We start from the raw sequence: 23788 nt of genomic DNA, 5'->3' as shown, positions 1-23788 counted from the left end.
GCAAGCTGGCATCTTTAATAAACTTCTATTTACAGCAGTCAATGTTAAAAGGCAAACAAAAAACAAAAAAAAGGGAAAATGTCATGATTTCAAGTTGTTCTATTAGAAGGAAAAGGCATGAAAATTTCATTATACAAAGTGCATTAAGGTTAAGGTCTGCCAAAAATTAGCACTCGTTAAAAAAATATAATAAAAAATAATTCTTATAGATCTCTACTAGAGCATAGATACTAAACTGGGTGGTATTTTAAAAGATCAAGTTTTCTTTCTGTCTTTCTCTTAGTCCCTTTCTTATTGTGTGAATATTGTGGTTTATATCAGGAAAACCCAAGGCATGCAAGAAAAGGGTAAGTGGTGATAAGGTGTTATTGATTACCCTAGAGAACTCTAACAAATAATCCAATTCTACAAGGCCCTGAAACATATGGTTTCTTACATGGTTTCCAGTTTCCTTCCACTATTTAGCTTCCTGATTTAAATCACAAAAGTAATGAAGACTATGGAATTTCTAATGCAAATCAAAACATAACTCAAACATTACAAGTAACAGTATTATGAAGATGGCATTGTTAAGGTTGTGAATGTTCCCACTGTTGTATCATATATATTTTTTTTTAATGTCTATGCATTACATTTTATTTTTATCAGCAAATCAGACTAAATCAGACATTATCAAAAGTTAACAAAATAAATTATTTCCTTCTTGCCTAAAGGTCACAAATTAATTCATTTTAAATATTAATTTTAAAGACCACCTGCTGTTTTTAGAAAGTTCATATTGTGATAGATGAAACGAAAGAGAAATAATTTGATGATAGAAGAATACAGGGTTTCCTGATAGTAATTCAATGCTTTGGTATTTTCTCTTCTTGTTGTACATGACATAAAAAACAATATCAAATGAGTCTTCCATGACTTCATTCTTTTTCCTCTTGAAATGTAAAAATGCCTTTTTCTTTCTCTGGAGATTAGTGCTTTCTCTTTACTTAAAATCATAACTAACATGTTGTCATTGACTTAAGGATACACAAGAGAGCATAATATAATGCAAGTCTCAACTTTCAGAATAAATAAATACCAACATAAAGTAGCAAATCTTCATAAAGTGAATATGTCAGCATTTTAAATGACTGCTAGGTTTGCCTACAGATTGTATGTCAATTGAATCCAGGGCCACATATTGCATTAAACAGCAAGACCAGGACCTTAATTTTCTTGCACTACAAGAGCAAGACTAGGGCTTTTGAGACAAAAAATCTACCTAAAGCTCCTGCCTAGACAAATTTCTTAAGCATATGATTCAATTTTCACTTACCTCTTATCTTTTGCTACTCCTGCCTGTTTTGACTTATTCAGCTTTGTGAAGTGAAGACCACCATTTATTCAACTTTTTCATGGTGCCTAGAGCAGTTATTTCTTGAATGACCTGAGTACTTTAAACAATACAGATACTTCTTATTCTGTGCACTGAGCTAGCAAAACTGTCTTTCTTCTATCTGTTCACCTCTCTTCTACATGCACTTCAGTATTTGGACTGGGAAAATCAAGGGTGTAGAAACATAAGCAGAAGGAAGGCTTTGCCTATAGCATTTCTTTGCGACAACTACAGAATTAAGAATGAAAGATATCTTTGTAGTCTGCAAACCTCCCTGAACTTTTGAGTTAATATAACTACAGTCTCTGCCATAATAGAGGGTTTTAACATTGTTTTTGCCTGTTGTGGGATGCTCAGACACCCTGTTATCTTCTAAAACACAACGAGATACTGCTGCTTATGCATGGGACCACTGCATTCTCCATAGTTATATAAGTCCAGACCCACAAAATCTTGTATAGGAAACAAAGGATGTAGCAATCCCTGAAAGAATAACAACAGCCTCCAGCACTATCCTGTTTGGAAAGAAGAGAGGTTTGCTTGTATATGGGCATCTTTGAGGAGGTGAATATGGGGTCTGGATTCCTTGCTCTCCCAGGCAAGGGAAACAGGTTCAGCTTGCCTTTTCAAAATAATCTATTCTATCTAAAGCCCGAAACTTACGTAATAACTACTTAGTAGGGGTTTGTCCTATGATAAATGTACTTTCAGCATAAGGAAATGAGGGTGATGCTTTCTGAGTCATTCTCCCAGCTGGATCATGTCTTAGTCATGTTGTCAGTAGTAATTTTAAAATACTCCTGTCCACTCCCTGCTCTCCTACTCCACTACAACCAGCAGAACAAGATATGAGCATTCAAAAAAGAAAAAAAAAAAAGTCACAGTTGAATCACTTAAGTCTGTTAACTGATACAGAGGTTGACTTTTGAAATGGTATGTTTACTGCATTTGAATCTCGAACAAGAATAAGTATTTATGAGAGACAGAACAGGCACATGTACCTGACGTGAAGACTCAGTTTCTCACACATGCTAATTTGGGGCCAGCAGATCTTGCTGTGTTGCCAATAACTACATTCACCTACATTTCCCATCCCATCCTCCTCAATGAAGCTGAGTGAGTAGACTGGGCAGAGAGTACCACTGGCCCCAAAGAAAGCTAATTTAAGCTTTGTATCTGACTGTCCAGAATCCTTTGTTTACTATGGCTTTGGGTCTGTGTGGTATTAATCTCAGAGCAGAAGGTCCCTGGCACAGAGAGGACACCTCTATTTACATCACACTGCAGCATTCAGTCCTTTGTACCTGGAAGTACCAAACAGTTTGTTTTAAATTCTCTGCTATGGGGATGTAAAATAAATGCTTCAGCTCCTTGAACTCATTCCTGAGCAGCCCTCTTGAAGAAAGCAGAGCTGCTTACTGTATTTGGTGCAGGTGTAAAAACCCTGTGCCAAATAAATAGAATGAAGTTACTGAGTTAAAGGAAAGGATGATCTTAATGAAAAATGTTGCAGCAAAAGATGATTGCCCCTTTTCTTCATATGCTGGATATTCACAAAACGATACAAAAAAAGTCACAGAATAATGTAACAATCTCAAATGTACCTTATCTCAATTAATTCATGCTATGAAACAGCTGCATACTTACTCTAACTTACAAGATGAATGCATACAGAATGGGGAAACAGGGAAAAAATACAATAAAAACTACTGTTTCTTAATCGCGTGGAAATAATTTCTTAAAATCATTATATGCACACTAAATAGAAACAAAAGTGTAGCTGTCAAGGCCCAGTCAGGAATTATTCACAGAAATCTGGGAACGACCTTCACTGGTTCTCCTGCTCCTCCATGGTAAGCTGCTCCTTAAAAGCTGTCCTTGTTCTTTTCCCACTGTTTTTTTTCCAAAAGTTTTCTGGATCTGGCTACATAATTGAAATGTTTTTCATCTAAGACAAGAAAGACAAGAAGGAGATAGGCTCACTTTCTGTAGCACTAATGTATACCCATATTTTACAAATACTAGTGGACATAATACTCTTGATGAATTATGCATCATTTCAGAATTATCTGTAATTTAATAACTATTGTTCATTGCATATCTTGTATTTTAGAATTCACTCAAGTATTAAATAAAGGATAGAGTATCTTATTCTGATTTGATTCCTTACATGTCTTTGAGTAAGCCTATCTTGTAGACTCAGTGACCCTCTTTATCCTTGATGGTAAAATTATCAAAGAAACAACTCCAAATTGACACATGGAAAGAGCAAATTGTAAGTATTCTGTTCAAAGCAACGTTTTATTCTTACATAATCATTTTTTAGCTCTTTCTTACTTACGAACATTTACCACCTTAATTCTGTCTGCTTACTTCCTGGTTATTTCAGGTGATTGTGACTTTGAAACACACAATGAGATGTGCTAGGCTGTCTGTTGACAGGTAAGATTCAGTCAGTAAACAAGTCTGAAATGGGAAGAAGGAATGCTGGTGAAAATTGAAATGAAACAATATGCTGCTTCCCACAGTGAAAACACTTTGTGTGTCACAACTAATGAAAATAAAATTAAACTTTCTTAAAGCTTATTTACACCCATATACACACTTGTACCTAAATAAATATTTTGGACAGGTACAGTCAAGTTAAAATTCACAGCTGATTGCTGCAATTGATTTGAGTGTAACCTTTCAGGTCTTATTCATTCTCTGCCTAGTAGTTGAACAAGCCTTGTAATCAATATTACTTGATGTGGTTTCTTGTCATAGACAAACCTGTGGAGATTTTCAGCCTTGGACACAATTTTGCGCAAGTGTATATATTAACACTGTGCAATGATACATTGCATTCTCCCATGTGCAAAATTCTTTGAACCTTTCTGTTCATTTTAACATGAACATATTTACATCCTCTTCCATTTAGAAGACATTTTCATTCCCAGGAATATTTCACAATGAAGCAGGAAAGCAGAATGCTAGCCTGCTTGAAGAAAATGCAGGTTACTCAATTAAAATTCTGTGTGTATGAAGTTAACTGCTGGAGCATGTGCAGGCTGCCAAAAAAAAACACCTGGCCGTTTGTGGTATCAGTAAGCTATGCACTTGTTATATTTTTCCATCAATATACATTTATACTGTGGATTTCAGAAGCACACAACTGAGGGAACACACTTAAATATGGCACTAGTGCACCATGCTGTGCTGCCTATGTCTATCTGTTGCATATGTTGGCCTAGCTGCTTTAACACTGCCACAGAAATATGTACAAATAAACAAGGGAATAAAACAGGTTTCATCCTTTCAGGTGAAAATGTTTTCCCAGTGTTTTTCCCAGCTAACCATACTCACTGACATACTAAATTTTAAAAATGGAACTGAAACTCCATTGAAACAGCAGAGCTTTTCCCTGCTGAGTTCAGCAGTGAATAAAGGGCAAGAAACCATACAATGATCACTTCAGTGCAGATAAACGTAAGAATGTGCATCTTGGGAGAAGTCATCTACACCCAGAATAAAAAATTCACAACTGGTGTTTGAGACTGAGAGAGTTCTGACACAGACTGCTGGACTAGATGGACCCCTGCTCTCATTCAGTAGGGTATTTCTTGTGTTCCTAAATCTTCATGAAACTAGAGAAAGTTCTTTGATGCAAAATTTAAAATGCCATCACATTCCTACAAACTGCTAAAATATTTTAGAGTCTGGATGCCAGAAGTAAATTAATACAATTTCCCCATGTAGAATGCTAAAATAGTCATTCACAGCAGCAAGGGAACTAGGAGTGTAGGTTTGAGAATAAGTGCAGACCTGATATTCCATATAGGAGATAAATGAATATATACAGACAGAACTGCCTATTGGGCATTGTTACATATGATTTTACAAAACTCCAGCTTGAATGTTACTGTATTTCCAACAGCACAGGATTACATCAGATTTAACTAGTGTAATCAGCTGCAATTTTTCACATCAGCTATCACCACTGATCTGGAAGTAGAACATAAAATAACTGATATGTTTTTTAAATGCAACCTTCCTATATCAAGTGCTAAATGTCATTTTATGCCTGAGGAATATACAACTTATTTTTTTCTGTTCACATATGTTCTAAAATTATGAAGCCAAAACTGAAATAAAACTAATGAATCAGGAAAAAAATCCATTGTCTCTGTTCTGCACAGATCTTGGGATTACTCTTAATCCACCTTTCAGAGAAAGTGATATCATACATTTTCAGAGCAAGTCCTTTTCTTTAAAATAAGAAATCTATGAATTCCATCTTTTAAGACAAAAACATCCCCTGTGGGCTAAGAGGAAATTAGTATTTTAGTCAAAAACATCCTATTCAAATTGATAGTAGAAAAAAACAAACACACACGCCCTGACCTGAAATTAATAAAAACACATAATGTCTCTTCTGCAATGTTCATCTTTGACAAAAGGACTAGACATGTTGCATAACAGAAGGACAACCTGGTTATGACTTTGCTCAAAGGACAGCTGGGTTTTGATGGCTTGTAATTTGGAATGGAAACAATAGATAAGACAATTTCACAAAGTGAGATGCTGTTGCTGCAAGTAACTAGCTATGAATACTGAAACAAACTGTCACGAGTATAAAATGCTTTGAAGCACTATTTTGTTCTGTAACATAATAAAGCTTTCTATCTTTTGCAATACATTTTAACTATTGTTCTCTGAAACACAGTTAATTAGGCAAAGATTTTTTAAAAACCTCATTATATGGGTTTGTCAGTGGATTACATATTCCTTTGAATAGTGCTGTATAAAAATGAAAGCAATTAATTCATCTTTTTTAACAATCAGATATAGGATAAATGTTGCTGGTGTGTCCCACAGAATGAATCATCAATCACTTTTACCAAACATAGATTTGGAACACACCTTTTGGGATTTCTCTTATGCAGCCTACATATTTGATTACATCTACCATAATTAATTACACAAGCAAAAAGAACCATTGAACAAGTTGAGAATGTGGATATACATAGCAAAAATAGCTCCTTTGAATCCTTAATGACATGGACTTCCAAGTTCAGGACTGAAGCCAGAAGTCTTTCCATCAACTTTAGTGTCTGGAACAGACACAGAAACTGTAAACTCTCTGAGCTGAAGAGCAGCATGAGTGAATCTTACCAGGTTTGCAGCAATGCAGCAGAACACAGACCCTGCTGAATTCAGGAGTATAGCTCATCTCATGTTCCTGAGACTGCTGGAAGTACTAGACACATTGTCTGCTTAGGTCCCAGTCAGGAGTGCTCCTGGCATGCTCTTTAAACACCTCGTAAAGGCAAATCTCATGTTTTTTCATTCCTCTTTAGAATAAACAGAAAGGAGTCAGGTGAAACCACAAAAGCCAGAAACACACAGGAGGCAGCCACAACCCACACTGGTAAGAAGATGAACAGACCAGCAGACCCCAGAAGAAAAGAAAGGCAAAAAGGCAGAGCTCGAAAAAGTAGTTCCAGATATATACGGAGCAAGATGCTAATGGTAGTGAATATCTCCTTGGCCGGCCTGGATGTCAGTGAAGGCGCTGTCCTGTTATGTTCACCCCAAGCTTCTACGTGCACCTACAGCTGGAAAGTCAAGAAAGTCTTTGGTCTCTTTCACAACAGCCAAAACATCAGTGAGTTCTCACATTCTTTTCATTCCAACTCCAAAACACGGCCTGGCTACTAGGAATTGAAAACTAACTTTTTTCCCAGGCAAAGGCATGGGATGTTCAGTGTGTTATCACATTATTCTCATAATAAATCCAAAACAACAGACTGTGCTAGCTACTAAAAAGAAGATTCTAACTACTATGAAAAACATTAACTTGATCCCAGCAAAACTGGCACAGATACAACTCACCCTGAATTTAATAGTTGAAGCTAAATATAACTCTTTGTCTAGACCGGTGGTGTCAAACTCATTCAAACACCCTTCTGCTCCTGCAGCACAATGTGTCACACATGCTGCACACGTGACCAGCAACAGGGCAAGGACCTTGGCACTGCTGCCGGGTGGAAACAAAGTACTGGGCTGGATAAAACATGGTGGCAAGCCAGATCCAGCCTGTGAGCCGTGTGTTTGACACCTGTGGTCTAGAGAGATGAAACAACTTCTCATCAAGTGGTTTATTGAGTCTCAGGTAGTAAAACATTATAGAGAAAACAAGTAACAAATAGTATCATTTTCAGTTTGAATCTTAGCAGCAAAGATTTACCAACTGCATTCAGGGAGATTAGTAAAAATTTATTTAAGCACAATTTTAAATCTGTTGCAGATGTTCCAATAAGGTCCCTTGTTTGCCCTCCCTTAAAGTGTGTTGGTGCAGTATATGTGTTTTATTTCTTCACAGTTATATGGTGTCCTTCTTCATTCCTCTTTCTGCTAAAACTTTTAGTCCCAAAGCTATAAAAATCATGTCTTTACATGTTAGCACTAAACAATTTCTTTTCAAGATTTATTAGTTACTCTTTTGTTTCTGAAGATGAAAGTTTAACCCATTCCTTCATAAATGTCAGTGTTTTGAATTAAAAACAAAACAGAAATGAATCCCTGTCAGAGCTCCAGAAGGCCAAGCTACTAGATAGAGGAATCACATAGGCATGACTGCTAGTCTGCTTTTGAAAGCCTCTGGCAATTCCTTGATATAAGGAGTATTTAAAGTGAAGAGGAACAAACTCTCACGGATGCCTTTCTGTAATACAGAAATATATTGTTGATTTCATGTGGAAGAGAGAAGTTCATTACAAAATAAAACCAAAAAAAGAGCTTTCCACTCTCTTTTCAGTTTCAGCAGACCATTTTATATTGTAACATTGCCAATCACTTTTCAGTTCACTAAAATAACTTACAAACGTGTCCTTCATATTCCTTCATTTGCATAAGGTCATTCTCTCATTCTTGCTTCCTCCACATATTACATAAGACTGAGTGAAAATTGCACTGGAACCATACTTTACACATAAAGAGCATTTTTGGAAGAGGTAATTTAATGTGTGTGTGTGTGTGTGTGTTTTCACTGTTTTGAAGAATGTACTTCTGAAAGAGAAGCCCAGAAATTTCCTTGAACTAGAAAACATGCTATTTTTCAAGTTGCCTAATTTCTGTCAATGAGCTGTCTCTCTGTTGATGGAAAAAAAAAAAACAAAACAAAACAAAACAAAAAAAAAACCAAACAACACAACCTGTAGTTGCAGAGAAGGTTCAAGGAATTTTAACTTTAATTCCTTTTCCTCAACAAAGTTGTGCATCAAATATCCCACTTTGGTCTTGTTTGTAATGGCAGAGAGAGAGTTGCATTCCCTGAAATATTTACAGAAATTTAATTCCTTATTAAAGCCCTTGAGTTCAGATGAATGATCAATAAATAGAACATCCAAGAACTACAGATATAAAGAACCAGTCAAATGATGTATTGCAAAAAATAAATGCGAAGAGCCATACTAGGTAAATGATTCACCATCTTTTGCTGTGTTATTATTTGAGCACCATTTATTAGAGGAACTGAAATTATGAACATTTACTTTCCACAACTTTTCTTTCCAAGTAGTGCAAAATAGGAACATTCCAAATTTGGTTGAGCATCTCCTTCAGAAATTCTTCTCTAAGAACAAAAGCACTTCACAGGGCATCCAAGAGCCTGGAATTACACAAGGGCAGTTGATGTAGATCGGGGTGTCAAACTCATTTTCACCGGGGGCCATATCAGCCTCGTGACTGCCTTCAAAGGGCCAGATGTAATTTTAGGACTGTATAAATGTAACCTCTGATGTGGCCCACTGGTGAAAAATAGTTTGACATCCCTGATGTAGATAAAAGTGTGAATGCTCTTTGACCATACTGAGTCTCCTGGAAAGGAACTTGCATGTAGTTTAAAAGACAAAATATTCAAACAAGTTTTCTACACTTAAATGGCACTTTATCATCCTAGTGAGGTTATGGGGGCTGCTTGAAAGAATAGGAGGAAGTTAAATCACAAATTTCAGTCCCACAATGGTTTGGTATGAGAACCCTTTTCTTATTTGTATTCTGGCACTTGTGGGGTCATTTGAAGAATTTTCTTATAGTGTTGTGAGGATGAGTCATTTAATGCATGCAGAGGTCATTCAACATATAATTCCAAACACTGTCAGTATTCAACAAGGTGTGAATTAATCTAAAATATTTTTGACAGGCTTCAGGAACTTGGCAGTCCACTCAGCCATTTTCATATTGGTTAGTTTTAGAAACCTGTAGTAAATTCTGCACTATTGAGCACTGCAATTGTCTATTGAAAAGACTATAGTTATCTTTGGAATTACTTGTAGGTTTGCCATCTGCCTCCATAATAGTAAAAAGAAGACCATATTATATATGTAACTTAATACAAATCAAGATGTCAAGATGTGGATTTTGACATACTACATGTTCATCAATTACAGCTGGTTATATGTATATTACAATATTTGTATCTATAATGACACAGAGTATCTCTGAACACTATTTGAGGTATATTAGCTTAGGCAGAACGGCATGTAGTATGCTTGCTAGTCCAAGTGTTTTATGGAACACCGTTACAAATTCCTACACAAATGTACTTTCTGTTGTGTATTATCCAGTGTTTTGCAGAAATGTTTCAGTGACAAGTTGTCTAGAAAAAAAAAAATATATATATATATATATATATATGTTACTCTTTTGGCTTTTTCTTTTCCAGTTTTTTAAGTTTAAGAGCTTACTGAGTCATCTGTTCACTTTAATTATCATGTATTTTTACCATACTCAAAACAACAAAAAAGCATCTGAATTTGTGAATATTGCATGCAGTTAGGGAGAAAGTGTCAAGTTTATTGTTTTGATACACAGAATATTACTTTTAAAGCTGACTTCAGTTTCTTTAACTCTTTAAAAGTCACTTTTTTTAGAAGTGCCTCTGAAGTTCATCTGTATGTTTGTTACACTGCTGATTCAATTTTTTCACCTCTTTCAGTGCATAAAAGAAGATTGTCCTAACATGAGTAAGGTTGCATCAAACTTGTACAAGAAATCAATGTACAATGGTTCTACATTATCACTATACATCAGAAACAACACAGTAGGAATAACACTTAGTACTTGTCCAACAGGCCTCATTAAAGAAAATTCTTTCAATAATTGGAAATTCGAACATAGTTTTCAATGATTTTGACATTTCCCATTTTTAGCATTTCTACCAAGCACAGAGAACATGTAGTACTGCAGTGATGCCGGGTAAATAAGGCTGTTCAAAGACGCAGACTATGACAGTGAAAAAGAAATTATTTGCTCCTTAGAAAAGGAGCTTTGCTACAAAATTCAGATAAATTAATTTAGAGTTTCAGAACAAAGTATGCATTTCCACAAAGGACACTAGCTTCTGCTGAATATCTATGCATTCAAGCTGAAATACCTCCTGACCCTCATTTCTACTCCTCTTTAATGTTTTGCTACCTTCTTCACTGGAAATGACAATGCAATTATTTGTCATCTCATGTTGTAGCTTATGTCCCAACACACATTATGTAACACCCAAACTTGTGACTTTGATCCTGCCTTACTCAAAAAATAAAAAAAAAAAATGTTGAGCTATGACTAACCCCACTAGTTTGTGAGAGAGCCCAGAGGGCACTACATGAGGCAAGATGAGAAAGAAGAAAGGAACACAGAGTACAGGAGTAAGTGTGCTGAATTAATAACAAGTTAGTAACTCAAGGATTCAGAACTGAAATGCCCACATGAAAGGATATAGAAACTAGTGAGAGAGTGGAGGGTCAGAAGATGGCAACTCAGAAAGATCAAGGATCAGTGTGTTCCCGGGAACAAAGGCTGACACATCTTCATCAGCTTGGTGACAGCTTGGACAGCAGATGCTGGGAGAGGTAAATGCCTGGCCTTGAGGCATTCTGCTCTCAACACACTACTATGAGCATTAGCCATGACTAAGAATATTGTTGGACACTAACAGGTTGTGGGTATAATTCTGTTTTTAAGTCTCCATGCACAGTAAACAGACGCCCAAGCAAAAATGATTCAGAGATCTAAGGATTTACAATATTAGTTGTAAGCAATAATCATTTGCCCCTTGACTACATACAAAATACAAAACCAGGAGTGATGTACAGAATTCTAAATAGAAATTTATGCCAAGGAAACAAGAAAGAAAACCTAAAGCCAAAATAGGCACCCCTGCCAGTACTTTAAGAACCAAATTAGAGCACAATCAAATCAAGTAAAATGTTTCCATTGAATCCATAGACCCTAATGTTTTTCAGGACCTGTTCACATATGGAGCAACACGTTGTTTAGATGGTGCACTGAGCTGATGTGAGTTTGGGACACAATATCTATGAATGGTCATCATGATCTTCCAGATAGCAGAAGTCTTAAGTCCTAGTGGCATAAATATACTTCCATATATGATAAAGTTTTCCCATTCATATATTAATAAAATGGTGTTGTAGCTTCTCAAAAGAAAGACTTTAAACAAAAAAGTCATGGTGGCATCTTTTTAAAAGAGGAGTGTACATAAACATTCTCTCAATTGACATAAGAAAGACTAGGACAGCACTCGGAAGATCTATCTAATTGGAATTTATTGTATGCTTTTAAGCTGCATCTTCTTTATAATTTCATCTATAACAAAACTGATGCCAACTTAGCAAACAACCTACTGATGAGGGACAGTCCAATAAGACAGCTGTTAATACCAAAGGTATTGAACCTCTCTAAAGCAGATGTACTTTGCAGTCATTACCAGGACAGATGATACTACTCAACAGCATGATGAAGATTTTGTTGTTGTTTCTGTTTAAACATTATACGGCACTTGTGCAGTTCACTTCAATACTGATGGGATTTAGAAATCAGCAAGACTGAGTACCATGAACACCAAAGATAAGATAGGTTATCCTCCAAGATGTTTGAAGTAAGTATCTTAGGGAAAAATAGCTTGCCAAGTAAGTTTTATTCCAAACAGTTAAATTCACAAATCCCAGCCAGCCACCACTCATATCTGCCATTCCATTCCAAATTAAACAGGAACTAGGAAGGGAACCCTCACTGACATCTTAAGTCAACATTCCTCTTCCTGGTTCTTAACACTTTCAGCTCAGCTGAGGAGTGCCCTGGGGGTTTAGTTGGATGACATTTCAGAAGTAAAGTGAGGATGAGATAATTTTTCATAGAGATTTCAGAACTACAAGGAAAATACTAAAAATGGAAGAAAAAGATGGAATGTACAGTGATCGAGGCTGGATGGGGACAATTTCTGCGGAGTGAGAGAACAGTTAGGTGACAGCATTCCTCTGTGACTGAAATTCAAAAGGCAGACTTTATGCAATGTAGTGGGAGGGGACTTAATAGCATTAGTTAAGACAAGAAGGAATAAAGTTGTGAATAAGGGGTGGGCATAATTCACTTGAGAACTGATTTATGCATGCACTGGCACAAAAACACCAACAGCAGCAGCACAGAAAATGGGTAGTAGAAGAATCTTGATGCTATGAACATATAAAGCACCAGCACAGGGAGAAAGAATAAATGTTTAAAAAGGTTATTAGTGACTGCACTTAACAGAACATTGATGGTACTTATGCTATTGCATTAACAAGTCTCACAGAAATTGATCCTCTCTGTTTTTGCAGTGCTGAGAACTTGATGCAACTCGTATTATCACTAATGCATTTGGGAGGTCAAATAGCAAGATCAGAATATATATAATGAAGTTTGAAATGTGACATGAAAAATTCATTAGAGTAAGACAAGGACTGCTAGAACTTACCTAAGCAAGAATCATTGGAGTGGCTCAAAACTGACTAAACAAGCTCCATATATTGACAATCTGTCAGACTTCACAGAAAGTAAATTTTGGGTGTAAACTTACTTAATTTATATGGAATAGAAGCAGTCATAGAGCACCTATAACAACACATATGAGAATAAAAATTAGTACCTCCCTTCCCTATTTGCTTGCTGGTGGAAGCAAACGGCACTGAAGATTAGATTGTCAACTAGCAAATGATAAATTACCATCTGATCTTCCAGGTTAATTTTTTTCTTTTAAAAGTGCACAAAGAAAGCCTTCATCTTAATTTCTGTTCAGAATGGTGAGAGAGTGTTCTTTGCCATTGTATAGGTATCTATACACTTAGAAGGCAGATGTAGTAAAAACGATTGTGCTTAATATTACATGGACTACCAAGGGGGCTCAAATCACCAATTCTGTGCTCCCTGTCCTCTGGTGAAAAAAAAGCAGATCGCTTGTTCAACAGCGATCATTTAAAAACAGCTTCAGAACATGATGTGTAAGAAAAGTATAAAAGAATAAACAACAATACCAGAAAAATCTTACCACTTTAAAAAATTTCAGTGATTTAAATTGAAACTTGCACCTGTTTTAAGGTGCTGCTGAGCTTTCATTGTAAATAAACAGCCTTATACTGTTACAAGACCAACCATTAATCTCTGTCTCTTGAGGAGCTTTTTCCTTAATTTGAATGCAGTTGTGACTAGATTAGGAATGGTCATTCTTTTCTTTACCTCCTCTGTTTAGTGTACTGCTTCTAATTTACAGATACAAGTAAGCAAGAAATTGATTAATTATAAAATAGAAAGTGACCTGGGGAAAGAAAGACAAGAAATAGCTAATGGTTTTATTAGTCCTGATAGAGCTAGATTGCTCCTAGCTGATCTACTGAAGACTCAGGTTATGTTCTTGCATTCATTTTACTAAATACAGGAAGTAGCTAATCAGAAGCAAATTACTCCACTGCCATAATTTTCCACTAAAGGAGCATCATCCTTTAGATGGTAAATTGCAGTAATTTCAGGAGGAAAAAAGTATTGAGGTGGAACTCATAGGAACTGAGCAAAGCCTTTAATTTAAAGTCTGATTTGATTTAAATACAGATATCACTGTATTTGCTTTCTGTCCCTAGCAGGAACTAGTAAACTACTTTCTCTTGAACTCAGCTCTGGTGAATGCAAAATTGAATGGGGAAATGTGATTTTATTGCAGGTTATTTTCTCCATGTTGGAAATCTTGTTCAGCTTGAGGAAGAAGACCTAGTGACCTGGCCAGCAGCTGCCACTCCTGAAAAGCTAGTTACCTAGGTCACTAGCTTAGGAGGGCTCTGGTGAGACGAGCTGAAGAATGCTGATGGTTTGCAGGTTCCTCTACTGCTTTCTAGGCAGGTTGTTGGAGAGACAGGTAAGTACGCTAGCTTGCATCATAGACCAGAATCTGTTATTCTTCTCTATACCTTCTGTTCAGACTTCCGTAGATTTTGAAGTTCCCACAAAGTGTTGTTTTTTTTTCATTGTTTTACTTTTTTTTTTTTTTTTTTTTTTTTTTTGCTTCTTCTGTATTGGCTGGTGATGGTCTATACATGGCTGATTAATCATAGTGTCTGCTTTGTGTTGCCAGTTCTGGTAAGAGCACATTTCTGAAGTGCTCTAGTTTGGCTTAAACTGTACCAAGTGACCCAGTGTGATACCTACTGTGGTCCATGAATATATAAAGAGTTCCATATCCATTTATGCCAGGTTGTGCTAAGGACTTAATGTGATTGCCAAGAGAAGGGAGGGGATCTGCCTGGAGAACAAAATGTGGGCTCACTGAGGAACTCATACACAAAATAAGACACTAGAACAGGTGGATGTATATATATATAAGCATTTTACAGTTAGATTCCTTTCCTCACATGACTTAAATAAGGGCTCTATGCAATTGTATTTTATCAAAGGGATAGAAGCTTCCATTGTAAAATGTTGGTGTGTTCATAAGTGGCCTCATCTTGCAAAGGCAAATAATAGCTCTGTGAGTGAGGAGAAAGCAAATCTGTACTCGAAGGAGCCAGCTTTTAAAGAAGCATTCCTCAAAAAATGCCATAGGACAATGGAGTTAATGAGAAGCTCTTCACAGCTTTTAATCTTGTCCCACCCACTAAGTTTAACAGCATTTTCAGCTTTTTCTATTCTTCCTGGGAAGCTGTGCTTAGAAAATAATTTTCCTCTTCTTCCCTCCTCATTTCTCCTCTGTCTACTGGAATACTTTTTATCAGTTTTTGTTTTGACTATAAGGGATCCTTTAGGGCAAGTAAATGAAATCAAGGACGTCCCACTAATTCCGTTCTCTTAATGCAAAACTACAAAATTTTGCAGCCTCAAGAAAACAACTGCTTCCTTTCATCTCAGATAAGACACCACAATAATGTAACTACTAAGTGACTGAATGGGCCCCTGGCAAATTACAGCATATGTAGCTACAGTTTCCTCTTAATTGGTCATTCATCTAACAATATTTACCCATAGATTTAATACCACATATTTGGGATTCAGATTAATGCTTTACTTACTAGTATCTGTACCTTAGAAGACTGAAAGTTGGACTGAACTGTGAGAGTTTCAGATTCAATGCTACACATGAAAAGACTTTTAATTTTAATTTATGGAGAGAAAAAGACAAAACAAACCACAAACCAAACAAAACAACAACAACAACCCATCAACCAAACCACAAACCAAAACAACTAAAACCAGACCTTTCCAACACGATTACAAGAGACAAGATATTGTTTTTTCTAGCTCGGTGATTTTGCTCAATCAGCTTAGCAACTCTCCAGTCCAGTGATTTCAGTGGCTCATGATTCATTCTTGCCGGGTTGCTTAGACTGCTGCAAATGATCTAAAGAAAACTCTTAGGTTCGTGCTCTGCAAAACATGCAAACAGACTTTATCCGTAGTATATGGGATACAGGTTCATAAGACTAGTGAACACAATTTAAACTCAAGAGCAGATTGTCACAGGTAGATCACCTCTGTTCTGTTTGTCTCTTGCCTCATAGTAAATATCTTTAACTTACAACCCAGACTTGCACTGCAGAATCAGGATGATAATTTACCTTCAGATTTTAGGCAGCTAGTTATGACTTTCTTTCTTGACAGACATCTGATCCATATTTAAAAAATGAGTGCATCCAGCCCTAAAATTTTTCTTATATCTTTGTGCAATATTTTAAAATGTTGTTACTACCTTGACAAAGAAACACATTTTATTTGAAAATTTATTTAGTTTTAATGTAAATGTATAGGCATGCAGTACATAACAAATACCAAAAGCATCAGTTTTACTTCCTTGTCCTGCCTCACATCATTTTACCTAAAAAATATCATTAAATATTCATTGTCTGGTGTAAAACACTGGTTGTAAAATGTAGTCAATTATCTCACGATTTATTGATTTCTGCAACCCTGGCTTATCCTACCAGCAGATATTTCTCAATCCTTCTATCAAAGCTGGGGGCAAGGAAGAGGTAGTCAGATCCTTACTGACTAAAGGCTGTTGTAAATGTCTGCAAATACTTGAAAGTTGCAGGTAGAATGGGGAGAGATACCAATAAGGGATGTACCAAAACAAGGTTTTCCCAAAATACATAGGCCATCTCAAAAAGCACATTGAATAACCATATTTAACCTATTGTTCTGGGCACAATGGAATCACCGATACCAAAAAAGCCTTCCATATGAACCAAGACTCTCCCGTGCTAGCAAAAGATGAAGGCAAGTAGACAACTTGGAAAGCTTGTCAGTATCTTTAAGAGACTTCAACTATTGCATGAGATAACTCAAGTACTTCGAGTCAGAAGTTGGAAGTTCAGAGTCAAATTGTAGCTTATTGTTGTGAAGAAACAGTTTCAGACATCTTAAAGGAAGCGTGCTGAGTAACTGTCTGGAAAAAATATCTTTGCAGAAGTGTTACAGTTAGGTATTCATGAAGCAAGACTATTTTTTAAGGCTTTTTTTGATGCTAAAGCGGGTGGTGTTGTGGTAATTGAGGCAGGATACAAGAGCACAGACGAGAGTTTTAGTGTTTATGAAAAACGCTGTCAATTCAGGCACAATGTATCAAGATTTCAGTTGCTTTCTACAAAGGAAAGATGCTTCAAAATGAAAAACAATGCCCAATAAGAGTCTTTCCTGTAATGCTTGCTCACTTTGAAAAGCCACTTTGCCTTCCTTGAGAAACAGAATGTCATGGAGAGAAAATGTCTGGCAAAGAGATGAGGAAGCAACAGATATTGCAATGCAATCCCCACCCACTGGAAACAAGAGAATGATCAGTGTTAGTCACACAGCAAAGATACAAAAAATATCAATAGCCTTGTAAATTTGTGATTTTTGTAGTCCTGGTAGTCCATCTCAGACCTGAAGTGAACCAATACTGTCTAACCAACTCCTAATTTATGCATCCACACCTCCATCCCTCAGAAACTAATGGAACAACTTATCCTTGGTGCCATCTCAAGGCATATCAAGCGTAAGAGGGTCATTAGGGGCAGTCAACATGGCTTTACCAAGGGTAAGTCATTCTTGACCACCCTCATTGACTTTTATGAGAATGTAACAAGATGGATGGATGATGGCAGAGCGGTGGATGTGGTCTACCTTGACTTCAGTAAGGCATTTGACACAGTCTCCCACAGCATCCTTACAGCTAAAGTGAGGGATTGCGGTCTGGATGATCGGGTAGTGAGGTGGACTGAGAACTGGCTGAAGGGAAGAAGCCAGAGAGTCATGGTCAATCGGGCAGAGTCTAGTTGGAAGCCTGTATCTAGTGAAGTGCCTCAAGGGTCAGCACTGGGGCCTATATTATTCAATATATTCACCAATGATTTGGATGAGGGAATAGAGTGTATTATCAGCAAGTTTGCTGATGACACCAAGCTGGGAGGAGTGGCTGACACGCCAGAAGGCTGTGCTGCCATCCAGTGAGGTCTGGACAGGCTGGAGAGTTGGGCGGGGAAAAATTCAATGAAATATAGCAAGGGAAAGTGTAGAGTCCTGCACCTGGGCAGGAACAAGCCCAGGTGCCAGTATAAGTTGGGAAATGACCTATTAGAGAGCAGTGTAGGGGAAAGGGACCTGGGAGTCCTGGTGGACAACAAGATGACCGTGAGCCAGCACTGTGCCCCTGTGGCCAGGAAGGCCAATGGCATCCTGGGGTGTATTATAAGGGGGGTGGTTTGTAGGTCAAGAGAGGTTCTCCTTCCCCTCTACTCTGCTCTGGGGAGACCACATCTGGAATATTGTGTCCAGTTCTGGGCCCCTCAGTTCAAGAAGGACACGGAACTGCTGGAGAGAGTCCAGCGCAGGACAACAAAGATGATGAAGGGAGTGGAGCATCTCCTTTATCAGGAAAGGCTGAGGGAGCTGGGTCTTTTTAGCTCGCAGAAGAGGAGACCGAGGGGTGACCTTATAAATGTTTACAAATATACAAAGGGTGAGTGTCACGAGGATGGAGCCAGGCTCTTCTCGGTGACAACCAATGATAGGACAAGGGGTAATGGGTTCAAACTGGAACACAAAATGTTCCACTTAAATTTGAGAAGAAACTTCTTCTCAGTGAGGGTGACAGAACACTGAAACAGACTGCTCAGGGAGGTTGTGGAGTCTCCTACTCTGGAGGCATTCAAAACCTGCCTGGCCGCCTTTCTGTGTAGCCTCATCTAAGTGTTCCTGCTCCGTCAGGGGGATTAGACTAGGTGATCTTTTGAGGTCCCTTCCAATCCCTAAAATTCTGTGATTCTGTGTTTCTGTGAAATAAGAAACTGAACTCCAGCTTTTTTTCTCCTCAAAGAGGGTGTCATAATAGTTCTTCTGAATCTAGAACGAGTCTGCAGTGTTTGAGTGGAGCAAGGAGGAGTTAAATAAATGTTAAGTGGATAACATGAGTCAAGGACATCAGAGAAAGTAGTAAACACACCCTTATCAGTCAGCCATTCCAAAAGCTGAGCTGTTGATCCTAAACATTCGTTTCAAAACTGCTTCTATCATGGATTAAAGACTGAGCAAGCAAGGCAGGCTCTTAAGTCTGGTGAGCTGGCTGGTGAGGACAACAGGAAGCATCCTTATGCCCACTCATAGTCACAACCCTTGTTAATGCCAGCACTTTGAAGTAGATAAGCCACTAATTCAATTAATCCCAAAGAAGCGTTTCCATTTTTACTTTGAACTAACATTGACTGGAGCTTCATTGAATGCATAAAATACCTGTTATTGAACCCAACTCATGTCTGGTAAAGATGCTGAGAAGTGGGAAAGAAGAAAATTCTAGAATATTTATGGTGTGAAACAGGAGAAGAACATTCTGCATAGAAAATAATCTTTGTTTTCTGAGTATCTGTTTCAGCTTTGTACACTTGGATGTTTAATACATTATTTGGAGATATTTTATCACACGTTTAAGATCATTGGATTTGCTGCTCATACTTCAAGATTTTCCAGAAGCATCAACTTTCCTCACCACCAGGTGAGGAGTGGAAGCAAGTACACCAGGATTTAGAGACTGAGATTTTTACTGAATTCAGCAGGAACTGTCCTAATGACTGGGCTGTGTAGGAGCTATGAAGGATACTCCAGCAGCTGTCATGTCAAGATGAGCTCTCTTCATTCAGTTTTACCCCAGAAATTGTATGTTTCAAAGCATTTGAACTGCTCAGATAAAGCACTTATTTTTCTCATCTGAAAGAAAAAAACAAACCAACCCCCAAAACCAACCAGAAATTAAGCACTTTCTCTTCCTTTAGCTGCTCTGCTGTGACCTCATTATCACAGCATCACTGAACATGCTGATAACACTTCTTATCTCTGCGGGTGAAAGAATCCTAACACAAAGCATCGATGTCTCTGCCAGTGCCAGAACTGCTGTTACTCCAGAAAAGTGCAAGCGAAAGTGCAGAAGGCTGATTTAACACATAGTTCATTTGATCTAAACTTCAGGCAACTAACAGAACAGGAAACTGTCCCCTGAAGTACTGAGCATTGTATTTTGAAATTGAAAACTTTGCTCTCTGCTGCCTCAGTCTCATTACAAATCAACTGCAGACATTATATATGCTTGCAACAGTTTGTTTAACTCTTAACAGTCTTGTACTTAACAGTCTGTTACTCTCCAGGGCTTAGTCGAATATGGGTTTCTTTTTGTTTTCCTGCTGCTTTCATGGTTTTGGAGTCAGTGCTTCTACACTAAATTTCTTTCAAAACCTAGTGTCCAGGTTTGAACCCAAGTAATCAGGTGCTGTTAAAAAAGTTTCTACATGGAGTTTTAAAAACTTATTTTCTTTAGTGAGCATGGAAACACTTAAAAAATTTCTGGTCCAGCTCTTACCTCAATTGATTTATATTCCACCTTGAAGTCATGTATGGTGAAAGAGGGTAACATCTTCAACCAGCAAAGGCATCTGCAAAATCAAGATTTGTTCAAGGGCTTGACATCTAAGTTCCCAATACAAGAGCAGAGGTATGACACAAGTTAATTGGAAGCACTGACTTTCAAATGCTGAAAATCTAGCAGGTGAGGCAAAATGCCAGCTTGGTTGAGCAGAGATCTTCTTGAAATACAATGAAAAAAAAATTACAGTGTCAGTGGAAGCAAGGTTAGGCAACATGGGAGGACTACAGAGATGCTGCTTGCCACTGTAGAGAGGAAATTCATGCTGTCAAAGCTTAATTGGAATTGAAGATGGCCTTTACTTCAGAGGACAATAAAAAAGACTTTTTAAAATATATTAATGTTAAAAGCAAACTAGAAATGACATTGGTCCATTACTTGATGAGTGTGGTCACCTTATCAACTGGGTCATAGACAAAGTCAAGATGTTTAATGCTTTCTTCGCCTCGGTCTTCAACACCAAAGATGGACTTGGGGGCCACCATAATGCTAGGTTAGAAAACCATGGCTGCAAGAACGACAAACTCCCAATCAATTTGGAATTTGTATGGAATTTGCTACTTCAGTTAGATCCCTTCAAGTCAATGGGACTTGATGGGATTCATCCAAGCTTGTTTAAAGAGCTTGCTGACATCATAGCAACACCTCTCTCTGTGATTTTTCAACACTCCCGGGAATGTGGAGAGGTCCAGGATGAGTGGAAGCTGGCAAACGTTGTACCAATCTACAAGAAGGGCAACAGGGATGACCCTGGCAACTAGTCATTGGTCCCAGCCAGCAAGGGTTCATGAGGTGAAAGTTGCTTGACAAACTTAATTTCTTTCCACGACAAGGTTACTCACCTAGTTGACCAAGGGAAGCCTGTCAATGTGATATTTTTTGATTTCAGTAAAGTGTTTGATACTGCCTCTCACAGTATCCTTCTGGACAAGATGTCCAGCACACAGCTGGATGGGTGGGTGAGCAATTGGCTGACGGGCTGGGCTCAAAGGGTTCTAATAAATGCAGTTACGTCGGGCTGGAGACCAGTCTCTAATGGGGTTCCACAGTGATCCATCTTAGAGCCAGCACTCTTCAATGTCTTCAGAAATTACTTAGATTCAGAACTTGAGGGATTGTTTAGTGAGTTTGCTGATGACACAAAAGTGTGAGGAGCTGTCGACACTCTCTAGCACAGAGAGGCCTGGTGGAGGAATCTGCGAAAATTGGAGAACTGGGCAATCACCAACTGCATGAAGTTCAACAAGTGCCGGATTTTGCACCTGGGACATGGCAGCCCTGGCTGTACATGCAGACTGGGGAATAAGAAGCTGGAAAGCAGCTCCATGGAGAGGGATCTGGGGGTTCTGGTCAATGGCAATTTGAACATGAGCCAACAGTGTGCCCTGGCAGCCAGGAGGGCCAACCATGTCCTGGGCGCATCAAGCACAGCATTGCCAGCCGGGCAAGAGAGGTGATTGTCCTGGTCTACTTGGCACTGGTGCAGCCTCACCTGGACCACTGTGTGCAGTTCTGGGCAGCACAGGATAAAAAGGATATTAAGCTACTGGAGGATGTCTAGAAGAGGTCTATGAAGTTGGTGAAGGTTTTGAAGAGGAAGCAGCTAAAGTCACTTGGTTTGTTCAGCCTGAAGGAGACTGAAGGGAGACCCATCCCGGTCCACAGCTTCCTCACATGGGGAGGAAAGAAGGGTAGATGCCGAACTCTTCTCTTTAGTGACCAATAACAGAACCCAAGGGAATGACAGGAAGATGTGCCAGGGAAGGTTTAGGTGGGACATTAGGAAAAGGTTCTTCCCCCAGAGGGTAGGGGAGCACTGGAACAGGCTCCCCAGGGAGGTGTCACAGCCCTAAGTCTGACAGTATTGAAGAAAAGACTAGCCAATGCCCTCAGACACATGGTGTGAACTGTGGAGTTGCCATATGCAGGGACAGGAGTTGGAGCCGATGATCCTTGTGGATCCCTTTCAATTCAGAACATTCTATGAGTCTATGAATTCTAAGCTTGAGAGTTCTCATTTCTTTCTAGATTAATGCTCCATTTTCTCCTTTCCACATTAGGTGTCTTCTCACAAATATCTCACTGACGGGCATTTTAAACAGAAGTGAGGAAAAATATTTGATTGATTAAATCTGTGTTTTAAATTTTTTTCCCATTTTGATGGAGAGCTCCAAAAATCAAATTAAGGCTATTTTGAGTCTTCTGCTGAACAAGAACAAACATTTCCTTCACCTCCAAAACGCTGAGTAATTTGAGACATCAGTGGAAGGAACTAGTGAATTCTTCATTCTGGGTTGTTACTGTAGCAACGCACTCAACATTTACACCAATGAGGTGTATGTGAGCTCTGTTATGTTGTTTATCCCCTTGCATATCCCCTTGCACAGCAATCACAAAGCAATATCTCATCCACTGGAGTGTAAAGATAATAACCTTGTTTATGATCTGAAGAGTTAAAGACACTTTTGAAAAAACTGAAGAAGGCTACTATGCTTGTAAGTGTTCTTTTGTATACAGTAGCTGAAACCAGCCCATGATGAATATTAAAAAAAAAAGAATTTGTTTGTACATTAGTTACATAAGTTATATACCAAAGAATGAAAGACAGTAGGAGTTAACAGTGTGGAAGCTTCCAACTATGTATGCACAGAGTTTCCACAAACCTGACTTTATATTCAGTAAAGCTTTGTTATTTTTTATGTCCACTGAGGTAGCTCTATTGATAACTTATGCATTAGTAATGGGATAGCTGAAAACTGCATGCGGTTCTGCAGACAGCTGAAAATTAGTAGTAGTGGAAATTGCTCTACTCCCTTTAGACTTATCATCTTACTTATTAATATCTATACACATATATATATATCTATATATACACATATATATATCTATATATACACATATATAATATCTATACCTATGACAGAGTGCAATACTGGTGCAACAAAGCAGACTTGTTTTCAATTCCCCCTACTTATCTAGAGAAAAATTTCATTCTGGTTTGAATTTTATTGTGAAACTTGGCTGGAAAATCAGTGGCAGAATGTGAAACAATGCAAATTATTTGAGACAAAGTAAAATAGAATAAGGTGGTAGGAGATTATTTTGATTAGATATTCAAAATAAACTAGCACATGAGTCTCACCACTGAAAAAAAATACAATTTATCAGCGTATTTC

At 37.9% G+C, this 23788-nt stretch overlaps 1 long non-coding RNA gene across 1 annotated transcript in view; it reads left to right on the top strand.

The window, feature by feature from the left end:
• Positions 1–23542, top strand: part of LOC135578558 (uncharacterized) — a 37216-nt gene extending 13674 nt beyond the window's left edge. The window contains exon 3 of the long non-coding RNA XR_010470335.1: positions 14400–23542. This is a non-coding gene — a long non-coding RNA (uncharacterized LOC135578558). The remainder of the gene's footprint in view (positions 1–14399) is intronic.
• The last annotated feature ends 246 nt before the right edge of the window (positions 23543–23788 follow it).

This window comes from Columba livia, chromosome 2, assembly GCF_036013475.1.
Source record: "Columba livia isolate bColLiv1 breed racing homer chromosome 2, bColLiv1.pat.W.v2, whole genome shotgun sequence".
Classification (NCBI taxonomy): Eukaryota; Metazoa; Chordata; class Aves; order Columbiformes; family Columbidae; genus Columba; species Columba livia.
The sequence above is the reverse complement of the archived record's forward strand: the minus strand, read 5'-3'. Positions and strand labels throughout refer to the sequence as shown.